The following is a 13,324-nucleotide window of genomic DNA, read 5'->3' as shown; positions in this document are numbered from 1 at the left end:
GAATTTCTTTTTCTTTAAGAAAAAAAAAATGCAAGCATAAAGAAGCTATGGCATTGGTGGGTTATGGAAAACAAATATAGAAAATGAAAAAAGAAAAAAATTAATAGAACGTATACAATGGTACTTAAGTTGATGACAGATCTAGAACATTTTTTCATGATAATAATTATATATATATTATGAGTTTGTATCATATTATGATATTTGAAAATAGCTAAGGTCAATAGCAATGTTTTAAAACCCAACTTGGGGTGAAACTCGGCAAAGTGATTGAGTCTCAAGTTGACCGACGGGTCAAATCGATGTCCAAAAGTTTGAAATCTAACAAAAATATCTCTAAAAATTACTGTAAGTCTCTATAGGTTTGAAATCTTGCAAAAACATCCCAAACACCATCGTCAGCGTCGGCAAATAGGGTTTGTTTCCAACGACGACAACACTCCCCATCACCATGAAAACACTCCCCTCAGTCACCTGACTAAAACTCATCTCACCCTTTCCCCGTTCGCCTCCCTAATAGTCGACGACAGTGGGCTTTTTCTGACAACATTGTTTTTGCGATTTTCGATCGATTCACTCATCAGAAATTGCTGCCGTTGCCACTATTGCACTCACCGACTATTCCTCTTCAAAAACCCTAACATTCTAGTCTTCAATTGTCCATAGATTGATGTCCTAATTTCTATGGTTTTTAATGAATAGGAAATTTTGTAACCTGACCCGGTGAAGGCTTTGGGTCTCGGTTGAACCAGTTCAACTGGTCAGGTCGGGTTTTAAAACAATGGCCAATGGTAATGTTATAAAGATTAGAATGCAAATGAGTAAAATAAAAAGGGAGATATATTGTTTGTTTTTATTAATAACTTTTGTTTGATTAAAGGTGATAAAAAAAGATGTATATTCTATGTGATTGGACAGTTGCACATAGCTAGTTCAACTATAATCTTTTTTATTTATTTATTTATTTTTTATCGAAAGTCCTATGAATATATAAGGGAGATGTGTTATGATAATGTATTGTACGATGGTTTAGGGTAAATAGCTTCCAACAGGATATGTGCCGTGGTTTCGTTCTTGAATAATTGTATATGTTTTCGGTTTATTGAAAACATCTTTCATAAAAATAAAACCAATAAAGTTATCGATATAATAAATATATTCGTCATAGAATTGGACGGTTGGACATGAAAGTATTTCAACTAAATTCTTTTATTAACAAGTGAACAGGTAAGCCCAAGAATAAACGATGGATATGTTATGATTTTAGATCATTCCAATCATATTAAATTAAATAAAAAAGTGTAGCACACAAGAGCATGTGTGGATGGTGTACCTTGGAGATAATTGGACCAAATGCGTTCGTAAAGTTAATTTAATTCTTTAATACATTAGTGGAATTAATTAAGCAGATAAAAGGATGGTGTCACTGTCACAGGGCAATTTGAACTTCTAGAAATGACAGATGAAAATCCTTTGAAGTTTACTTGATCGGACGGCTCTTGTTGTCTGTGTTCAAGGTGATTGTTCTAACTACCTGTGACTGTAGAATTAGGTGTTAAGATGATGGGTTGGCTTTGACTTTACTATTAAATTTGATGTGATGATAGTAATATGGGTTAATTTTGATAACCTCTCCAAAGTTTTTTCTAATAATAAATACCCCTCACATCTTTGAAATTATAGTTGAACTCCCTTGAGAAATTGCCATTTTGTTGGCGTAAATGATATTGAGTTAACGGGTTGTATAGTTGACCTTAAATGCCAAGAACCCTTGACTTTTGAACACACCATCAACAATAAATATAAAAAAACTGAAAAGTTGCAGAGCACCACTAAAAATTCAGGGAGAGTATCAAAATTATCCCCATACTCTCCTTTTCTGTATATATAAACGACAATACATCTAACTTCTCTTCCTCAATCCTTCGTCATCAACATTTAATATTTACCACTCTCTGCTTTTCTCTTCCTTTTCACATTCTTGAGTTTCAACTCTCTTTTATGTTTCCCTGCGAGATCTTTAACCTTTTGTTTTAGTTTTTTTTTTTTTTTTCCTGAAGCTGGATCCCTCCATTTTCTCTCTTCCTTAACCAATACTTTATAAAAACTCTTGAAGCATGTAAAATTTTCTCTTCCATTTTCCATAGAATCCCATTTCCTGAAAAAACCAAAAAAAAAGAAGGTTGATCTATGCAAAGAGGTGAAGTTATTTATCTGTAGTTTTTGTTTTAGAGTTTAATCTGGCTTGTTTTATTTCTCTTCTTCTTCCTTAGAAACACATTTATAAAAGCCTCTAAATCATGTAATTTTAGTCCATTTTCACATCCATTTCAAACCCCCCCCCCCCCCCCCCCCCCCCCAAAAAAAAAAAAAAAATTAGTCTTTTTCTTGGAGTATTTTTATCCATGCATTTCTTCATTTCTGCATAAATATTTTGATATTTTCTTAGCTTTATCGATCCTGGAAAGGATCAAAGTTACCCTGTAGAAATATCTTTATAAAAGCTTTCAAATCATGTAAGTTATCTTTCATTTCTAGCCAATATTTTATCTTAAAACCCAAGAAAAAAAAAAAATTATTATTTTGTTGCTTTTGAAAAAAAAAAAAAAAATGCCACAAGAGGGTGCAGGAACAGTATCGGTACCGGCAACTCCAGTATCAGCACCGCCGACTCCAGGGACACCAGGTGGACCGCTGATTTCGTCTCAGCGAATTGACTCGCTGTCCTATGATCGGATGTCAATGCCTCGTTGCAAGTGTGTACCGGTCACCGCCCCAATGTGGAGTACTAATCCACACACATGCTCTATCGAGTTTTCGGTTCCCGATGTCTCTTTTACCCGCAAGGTACTTATCTTACGTTAACCGATAACGTTTAATTTTTTTAGCTTAGCTCATGCCATGACATTAGTTTTAATTTTGTTTATAATTTTGTCCTTAGTTTTTATACTCTTTCATTAGGGGAATCCTCTAATCTAACTCTTATCAAATCCAAGATCTAATTTTATTCGTTAATTAGTAAATATCAATTAATCTTTTGATGTTAAGTGAGGAATTAAGTTCTAATTAAAGTTTGGTAAATGGTTGGTGATTAACAACTTATTATATTATAAAAAATTCATTCCCAATCCCAAAGATTAATTCTTTTCACAACCATTATGGTGTATTATTGAGCTTTTGCTCAATTATTCGAGTTCTTGGATTTAAATATAGAAACCACTATCACAATATTGCAGATTACTTCCTTTGAGTTTGTACGGTGTCCAATGGATCATGAGGATTAGTTGAGATGCGCGTTTGTTAATCTAGGCAGCCTTCTTACCATATATATATTATATATATATGTTTATTTATTTATTGAGCCTTGAGAGAGAATTTTGATCTTTGTTTTTATAATTAACATTAATAAACTTTGATTAAAGATTACTGCTATAATAAAATTGGTTGGATTGTGAATAAATAAAATTTTTTTTTTAATGTTAATTTATGGTTTAGGTGTTTTATTATAGTCTTGGACTTTATACCCATATTAAGTCACCGACCAATCAAATAAAAAAATAACAATTATAAGTTATTTGGCATTTTCTTATTATTGATATATCCTGTTGGCTTGTTTTCAAGTCAAAGTTGTCCATAGTGTCGATAATTTTGTTCAATCGATAAAATAATTAAAATACAAAAATACTATGTTTACAATCTCTCATCACAAATTTTCTTTTACAACTCCGACGTAGCAATTCGCGATTGATCAACTAACAAAGTGTCTCATCTAATAAATTGCGACTTGATCAACTAACAAAGCGTCTCATCTAATAAATTGCGACTGACCAATTGCGAGCTGTCATATCGGAGTTGTGAGAGAAATTTTGTAAGAAGAGGTTATGGGTGTAGTATTACTCATTAAAATAAAAATATAAATTTTGAGTAATACTACATATACAAACTATTCCCTACAAACTAATGTAGCAACCCTGGATGTTTGACATATCATCTACTGTAATTGTTTTACTTATCTCTAATTCAAAATTACCCCATCACGTTTAAACATGTCAGTTTGTATATGTAATATTATATAGGGTATTATCATTTCAATGAGGATATGTTGATAAACATTTTTCACTAACTTTCTCTCATAAACGCGACGTGATAGCTTGCAATTAACTAGATGAGACCCATTGTGAATTGACTAATTTCGAGCTGTCACGTCGCGTTTATGAAAGAAAGTTAGTGAGAAGGGTTTGTGGGCGTAATATTACCCTTATCATTTTGTAGTTGTTTGTATAGATAAAAAAATTAGAATAATATTATTTGTACAAACTCTTTCATACAATCTTATGTGTCATAAAATAAAGAATAATCTTAGGCCCACAACCTTCTCTCATAACTCTCGACGTGGCAGCTTGTCATTGGATAGCTTAAAAATAGATAGACGGGACCCATACAAGCAGACGAGACTCATTTTATGAGTTGATCAATGACGAGCTGTCACGTCGAGGGTTCTGAGATTGTGTTGTATACTTAGCTTTACGCTAAAATAAATGGACTAATACACATAAAAAGTCAACTCATTAAACGCTTAACAAATTAGATGAATGATATGTCAATTAAAGAGTGGTGACACATAAGATTATATGAAAAAAGTTTGTACAAATAGTTTTATTAAAAAAAGTAGAGTTTTTATAAAGATTAAAGTAGTCATTTAACTTAAGAAAGCTTTAAACTAGGTTTTGAAAAAAAAATTAAGAAAATTATAAAATAAAAGTTAAAATGGGTTATTTTGTTTTAATTTATTATATTAGACTTTACTTGAGGAATGGAGACATTAAGGGACGAGTGGGGGCTCATGCCCTATCGAGCTTGGGAAAATTTCAGTTATATCCTTCTACTTTGTGTCTTTACTTAGCACCCTTTTATTTATTTATTTTACAATGGACCCTAAATTCTAGCATTATCACCACTTTTATTTTTTTATGAAATCTCAAATATATTTTTGTCTTTTATTTTTTTTATTGGTCTTGTAAATAGTATACTAACAATTTTTTTTTTTTTTTTTTTATATTATGATTCTCAAATTAATTTTTCTCCCTTTTTTAACTTAATTTATCTTCATCTATTCAAAATAGTAGTATGGATTATTTCATTGTTTTAGAAACTATAAATAAGATGTTGTTTGTTATGATCAATTTCTAAGAGTTAAGCATAAATATAATTTCAGATTAATGGATAAATAATAACTGCATTATAACATATAAATTTGAGAAATTTTTCTTTATAGTCAAGCTTTTTGTGAAAAAAAAAAAGCTTGAAAGCTTTTTGATAACATGCATCACATAGCAATTCTTTAAATAACACTTGAACTATTATTCTGAGTTCTAAAAAGCATTTTTATCGTCAATATCAAATACATAAAAAATACAAAAAATATTTTTTATATGAAAATTTATTAATAAAATTTTGACGTACTAAAAAATAAAAATTTCATGAATAATTTTTTAATATTTGTCATTTTTTTTCTTTTCCCCATTAAAACAATTTCCTGACTCTGTCACCACTTTAGTTAATGGGTTAGAAGTTACATTTATCTCATTAATTTGTATTTTTAAATTTATCCTAGATGCAAGTATTCGTTGTAATACCATTAGTGATACTACCATAAACTAAAGTTTCTCCGTTATTCATATATAATTTCTCTCATAAGAAAAAAAAAAAAATTCACCACACCGAATTTCTAACAAAGAGATTCATATGTGATTATGCAGCTAGGAGCTGAATTTGTGGGAACCTTCATCCTAATTTTCGCAGCAACAGCAGTGTCCCATAGTGAACCAGAAGTACAATGGCGCCGAAACCCTAATCGGCAACGCAGCCTGCGCCGGGCTGGCAGTGCTGATCATCATCCTCTCGACGGACCACATCTCGGGAGCCCATTTGAATCCCTCGCTCACATCAGTTTTGCAGCGCTTCGTCACTTCCCATGGAAGCAAGTTCCCGGCTACATTCTGGCTCAAGTCTCAGGGTCCATTTGTGCTTCATTTGCCCTCAAAGGGGTGTTTCATCCTTACCTTTCTGGTGGAGTCACCCTTCCTTCTGTCAGCACTGGCCAGGCTTTCGTTCTCGAGTTCATTATCACTTTCAATCTTTTGTTCGTCGTAACTGCTGTGGCTACGGACACTCGAGCGGTACGTATTATTTAGCAAATATAATGACAATAATGTTCATTTAATGAAAATGTATGGTTATGATTTGTTTCCTATTTTTAATTTATTTTAACCGTCGATTATAATTTTACATTTTTGTTAAGTAAAGATCAAATCGGGACATTGCTGTATATATTTTCTTTCTTTCTCATTTGCAATTGCAGGTGGGAGAGTTGCAGGAATTGCTGTTGGGGCTACTGTAATGCTCAATATTCTGATTGCAGGGTTAGTAATTTTTTTCTTATTTTATGAGCATGATCATATCTATATATCATAAACAATATCAAAGCATACATTTAATTAACTATGTAAGACATAGGGTACCATGCATGATCAATAAACGTTAATTTTGTCACAATCAATAGGGGTCAAACCAATCATCTCTTGTATGTTAATATTTAATCAATCCGGAAAATTCATGTAGCATAAAACATTACATATCAAATAAAAAATGGAGAATCATGACCATGCATCTTGAATATCTTCTTAATATCTTACAATATAACTTAATTACATAAAATATAAGTCATTTCATTCAAACTATTAAAGTTAGTAAGTTATCTACAAAGATTCAAGAATTAATATACCATAAAAGATCAAACCAAACACACCAGCTGCTTTATGAATATACAAATTAGTGTTCATAAACGTAGTGGTAGTTTAATTAATAAAATCTCATTTCATTCCTTAAAATAGGTCCCAGCATAACATATCTTAAGGTAAACAATTTTGTACAACACACATTGTATTTCTCAATAAATTATTACTTAAATGATTCATTTACCATGGCAGGCCATCAAGTGGTGGTTCAATGAATCCTGTGCGAACTCTTGGCCCAGCCGTTGCAGCAGGAAACTACCATCTATTATGGATATACCTAGTGGCGCCAACGCTCGGAGCCCTAGCTGGTGCCGGTATCTACACACTGGTTAAGCTTCAAGACAACGAGGTTGATCCATCGCGTCCAGTCATCAGAAGCTTCCGCCGCAACACAAGTATGTCAGTCTGAGAAATCAAGATCAAGGAAGTAATGTATATTATTCTAATAGTATTGTTGAAGAATAAAGGGAACAAAAGACTAGAATGTCGTGCAGGCCCTGGAGTTGAATTGAATAATTGTTGCACTTGGTGTGGGTGCTCACTATTCATCAACTCAAAATGTTTGTGATGTTTAGAGTGTTTGGTCGGAAGATGTTTAATTTGCTTTTGTGTTTGTATTGCTGTGTGTTGTGTGATGTCTTTTTATGATCAATAAGAGAACTAGTGTTGTATTGTGTAAATTTTACAACATATATATATATATATATATATATATATATATATATATATATATATATTATATATAAGTATGATATTAAGATTTTGTATTTTTGGCATAAACCATCCTTCAAGTTTCGAAATCAATCAAAAATCATAATGTTGTCAACTTTCAAATATTATTGCAAGGACAACGAATTTTTTTTATAATTATTAATAAAAATTGTTGAATTCTATCAGTTGTCGAGCCCACAGTCTATTGTAAGTACACACTTGTTACAAGAAATATTTATATTGACAAATTAATTTATCAAAAGCTATTTCGTCACAAGTAATATGGGTATTATGACAAATAAAAAAATCACATTAAGTATGACAAAGGGAATATACAATGACTAAAAAAATATTGTCATAATATTTTATCACAATAAAGAAATCCGTAAGAAATATATTGAAGAAAAACAATTTTATCATAATATTTCGTCACAAATTTTTGGTGCCAGATTTTGGCACCTAAGTAAATTATTTATTGTGACAACACTATTTTGTCATAAAACATTTTAGTGACTGTATTTAGTATACACGTATAATATAAATTATTTGTCACAAAAGAATTTATTTATTGCTACAAAAATAATTGTCATAATATATGCTGAAATAGAGATATTAATGACAAAATGTTTGAGTCAAAATTTAAGCACCAAGATAATTGTTTATCGTGACAAACATATTTGTCATAAAAAACTTTAGTCACTATATTTAATAATACATACTATAATTACAAACTAATTTGTCACAAAAGAATTATTTATTATTACAAAAAAAAAAATTATTTATAAATGTTATAATGGAAGTATTAGTGACAAATATTTGAGTTAAATTAAATGTGATATTTTGTGACAAATTTGCTAAAAAATTATAATATGGTTCCTTTAATTTTTATTTTTAAAAACTCAAAAAGGCCAAAAAATTGTAAAAATACAAAATCATTAATATTTTAAATGTAAATTTATGTACCATTTTCGGCTTTAATGATAAAAGTGTTTACATTTTCGGCTTTAATGTTATAGACTTAATATTTGAATCACATATAAACATTAATGTATGTATTACAAGTTTACATCAAAGATTAAATTACAAAAATAAATTGATTCAATCATGATTACAAAAGGGAAAAGGGAAAAATTGAATTGGGCAAAAAGGGAAAAAGGAATGCCTAACTCTCCTTTGATTCTCCTAATTTTCTTTGGTGTTACAAGGAAAAAGGGAAAATTTGAATTGGGTGAAGTGAGCCGCCTTTGGTCTCTTCTTTTCTTTGTAAAATTGAATTGGGAAAACCAAATCCTGAAAGAAGAAAAATAACACAAGAAGGAGAAGAAGCAGGGAGGGGACAAACACTATCTAAATGCAATTGTTTCCCTCACATTTTAGCTGTGAGTTTGTATTTATAGATAGACATGTAGAACGAATGAATATTATAATTAGTAAGGAAGAGAAATTGATAAGTAGGTTTGCTTGAGTGGTTAAAGGAAAGAATTGACAAAAGAGTGCATTGGTTCAAATCTGCAGTATCATTCTTTAAAAAAAAATGGGTTTTTTTCTATGGTCTTTTTTTTATTATTTTTTTTAAAAATGGTTTTTTCTTTGCTTTTTAATTTATTTCATTAATGTTTAGTAGCTCCACAATGATCTTTTCACACAATTTACTCTTAATTTGAAAAGAAAAGAAAAAAAAAAACCCATTTTAGCATATTAGAATCTATCCTAATCCAATAAAAATACAAATAATCTATGGTTTATGCTTCTTATATAGACTTACAAGTTATCCTAATTCCTAATCTTAAAGGATTCTAATGATAATATCCAATCATGTAATGAGTTATATTCTTCATCATACCTAATAATACTTAATCCTAATACTACTCTAACTTCTAATAATAACTCTAGACTAATAAACTTGACTAAATTAATTAATATCAGAAAACGACCCTACAACCAATATTTGATTGATGAATAATATAATTTTTACACTATACAGGCGGTTGTCTCATCCATTTTGGAACACTTTCATTCTTTTGAGTTGTCACGTACTAAAGTATATACAATATATGATCATATGAAATTAAAAATTGAGGTAAATTATGCAATTCAAGCTATCCTTAAGGTAGGTGTTTGATATATGGTTTTAAATATCTTATTTATTTAATGTCATTTCTAATTTATTGCAACAAGAACTTAATTGAGTGATTAATTTAAACTTCTAATTTTATAAGGCGAATGAGATATATATGCATGTAAATGATGAATATTTATTAGCTTGAAATTATACAAAAAATCATTACAATATTTATAGTTATACAAATAATAATATATATTTTATATATTAAAGATAGACATTTTTTTCTTTATAAACATAAGTAATTATTAATTAAACATATATCAAAACTTGAAACAAGCTTAATTGAAAAGTTTGGGTCAATAAATTTATAAAAATTATGAAAGGTTGAATAATATAATTTGTGTTGGATATGATGAATAATAATATATATTTTATGTATTAAAGATAAACATTTTTATTTTTATTAAAATTAGTCTATTAAATAAAGAAAAAATTAAGTTTTTTAAACAAAAGAAAAAAACCAATTTTTAATAATTAAGGAAAAATCAAATTTCCAATAAATAGAAAAAAATGGCCCAACCCCTTTTATCCTTTTTCCCCACCCCACCCCTCAAAACTCACCCCTAATTTGCTCCCCGCAAGCAAGGATTCACTTCTTTAGGTCATCACGACGATGCCTGTAAGCATCCCTAAAATGTTTCGTTAATCTAGGTTTTGATTCTTATTTGATTCATATTTTAATTTAGTCATCATATCACATGCATTTGGTATATTTGCGATTTTGGTCTGTATTTTGAAGGATTCTATGTTACAATTTTGTTTTTTTGTTTTTGTAATTTTGAGGATTAGATTATGTCATGAATCGTGAACGGGCGATGGGAGTTCCTGGATTTGGTATGAAGGCATATAAAATTGGGAATCTCTTTGAAGATGAGAGTAACAGGAAATACCTTTGTGGCATGTTTTGTTGTGTTTTTGGGTTTATCGAAATGAGAATCTAAATATTTGCTGTCTATATAGTTTGTGTATTTAGAAACATCTTTTCGAAGATTTCAATTGGTGTGATTGATTTACTTGAAAAATTTTGATTGGATGAGACGGCAAAGTGGGAGAAGATAACATATTTAGGCATTGCTACATGCACTGTGCTTGCCATTTACAACCTCTCAGAGGATCATCCCCACTATGAGCCTCCAATGAGCATATTTTTATTTTTCTCTTTTCCTTAAGATTTTTTCTTGAATTTACAGCGGTTATTTTGGTTTTTGTAGAGTTTCTACTATATGCATTATGACAAACATCTGAATGCGTCTACTTGTATGCAACCCTACCCATATTTGAACATTCGCAACAAGGAGTTCCCATGAGGTATGTTTTCACAGTTAAATAAATTTATTTGTGTCTAAAGCCCTAGAAAAGAGATGTCTATTTTGTGTTACATTGATTCTGTGTTTGATGGCACTTTTTGTCTTGACATTCAAACTTTGAGTTGCCTTATTATTGCTTGTTGAGTTCATGTAATAGCCGCTTTCTACTCAAATACTCATAAAATATGCACATAATAAAACACATTTAAATAACATAAATAGTTGGGCCCAAATTTTTCTTTCATTAATATATATATGTACATAAATATCTTTTCACAAACATTGTAACATGTACAAAACATCAAAATAAAGATGGACAGTGTAGCCATTTCCCTTCGCTTGCCGACGTCCATCCGACCGTGTCCTCACCTAGATTTTGCAAAATGAAAAAACAATAGGTGAGCACAAATAATGCTCAGTAAGTAAATCCTCTACGCATCTATCCCTGTACTATCTCTCTCTAATTCTTTCCTTACAATTCTCATTTACTCTCCTCTTATACATCTCTCTCTCATAACTCTTTTCTACTAGCTCTCTTTAGTAGTCACGGCCTCATCTTACCGAGGCACGGCCGGGACTCGCTCCCACTCTACGTGACTTCTACTCATTCTAGTCGATCAGACTCGTTATGCATGGATTCGGAACCCTTGGCCATGTGAGTGTATAATCTCTCTCTCTCGGTTACTCTCGGGTATAGCCCTCATCCGCATACCTCTCACGGGCCACACCACTTCTCTCTCTCATACTCATGTTGCTCTCTCAATGCGGCGTACATCGGAATACTCTACCCATAACTCACAAGTTCCCCATGGCACAACCTACTCTATTCTCTTTTGTTTAGCACTTCTTTCTCTTTGTTCTCTAGTGCTCATTTTCTCATTCTCTCTCTTTACTCTTAGAGTAGCTTATACTCACATTCTCAACTATTTCTCAAGCTACTTCTTAAGTGCATAAATAATGCGTATGAACGCTCATGCTCACTAATGCACTATGCAAACAAATGCAATGGTACATCAAGACAGTCATTCTGCGCAGGTCACACTAAAAAAGGCATAACTGCGTTATACACATCGGATTGCAACGGTTTTGGTCTCGTTTTAAAGCTTAAAAACAGGGCTACAACTTTGATGTTTTGGTCTCAGCATTTCACTATACACATTGATGCTCAAATTCACTAAAGTGACAGGCAGATTTCACTTAGGCATTTCCTCAAATACTCATGTGCATACTAAAGCTCTACTTATCTATAACTCTACTCTTCTCTTTAATCATCAAAAATGAGAGGAAAACTCCCTCATACACTCTAATTTCCTGTCAAGGCAAAACACTCCCATAGGGTTTGCTCATAACTCCCCTCCAACTTCAATCAAACTCAACTCATCATCTACAATTACAACACTTCTCATAACTCAATTAAATTCATGTCAACATAGATACATACTCATAACATCTCAATTTCTTTAGCAAGCTAATACATACATATACATACACAATTTCTACTCAAATAAATTCTTAAATCTCATTTAGTTTGGATTTACTTACCTTGAATTTGAGCAACTCAACATTATAATCTCTCCTTGATAGAATTCCCTTTCCTCTTAAACCCTAAGCATATAAAACCATAAGAATTCAAAACTTTAAAATTAATCTCACATCTTGATGCAGAATCTTACCTTTGGATGCTTAGGATTGAAAATCCACTTAAAAATACCTAAAATCTATGAATTTCCTTGGAAATCAGTGAGAAATTTGAGAGAATTTGAGTAAGAATGGCATGAATGAAGGGATAGTTGGCTAGGTTTCTACTCTTGAACTCTATTACATAATAATATATATATATATATATATATATATATATATATAATATATATATATAATTATATAGTTTCCCATTTTGCCCTTGCTCTTCCTTTAAAATTTCATCTATATCCTTTGATTCTTTACAAATACATCCTTATTACCAACACATTCTCTACTAAATTTCCTTTCATTTTACTCCCCACTTTTCCTACTAATTGGGGGTAGAAAGGTCATTATGCCCCAAAGGAAGAATTCTCTAGAAAACTCAAGAAATTTTTTGTTAAGCTCTTCCCCGTGGCGAAGAACACTCATTCGCCCCGCGAAACACGGCAGAACCTACTCGTGGGTGCAGCACCTCATTGCCGCGGCTAAGATTCTCCTTCGCCCCGGCGAAGATTGATTTCCAAAATTCACCAAATCTCAACCAAAACCAAGGCAAACACTTAACCAATACAACTACAAACTCAATTGAAACTGAATCAATGAACTGTTAAGTAATACAGTAAATCTTAAGTACTTACCTCAAGTGGGGCGTTACAGTTCAGCATTATGTCTTTGCTTTAAGTTCTTTGGTTATCCTAAAC

General features: G+C 31.2%; 1 pseudogene; it reads left to right on the top strand.

The window, feature by feature from the left end:
* Positions 1–1,935: 1,935 nt before the first annotated feature.
* LOC116145754 lies at positions 1,936–7,457 on the top strand (annotated as a pseudogene).
* The last annotated feature ends 5,867 nt before the right edge of the window (positions 7,458–13,324 follow it).

Source organism: Pistacia vera, unplaced genomic scaffold, assembly GCF_008641045.1.
Source record: "Pistacia vera cultivar Batoury unplaced genomic scaffold, PisVer_v2 Contig467, whole genome shotgun sequence".
NCBI lineage: Eukaryota > Viridiplantae > Streptophyta > Magnoliopsida > Sapindales > Anacardiaceae > Pistacia > Pistacia vera.
Note: the sequence above shows the minus strand (reverse complement) of the source record. Positions and strands in the feature narration are given on the sequence as shown.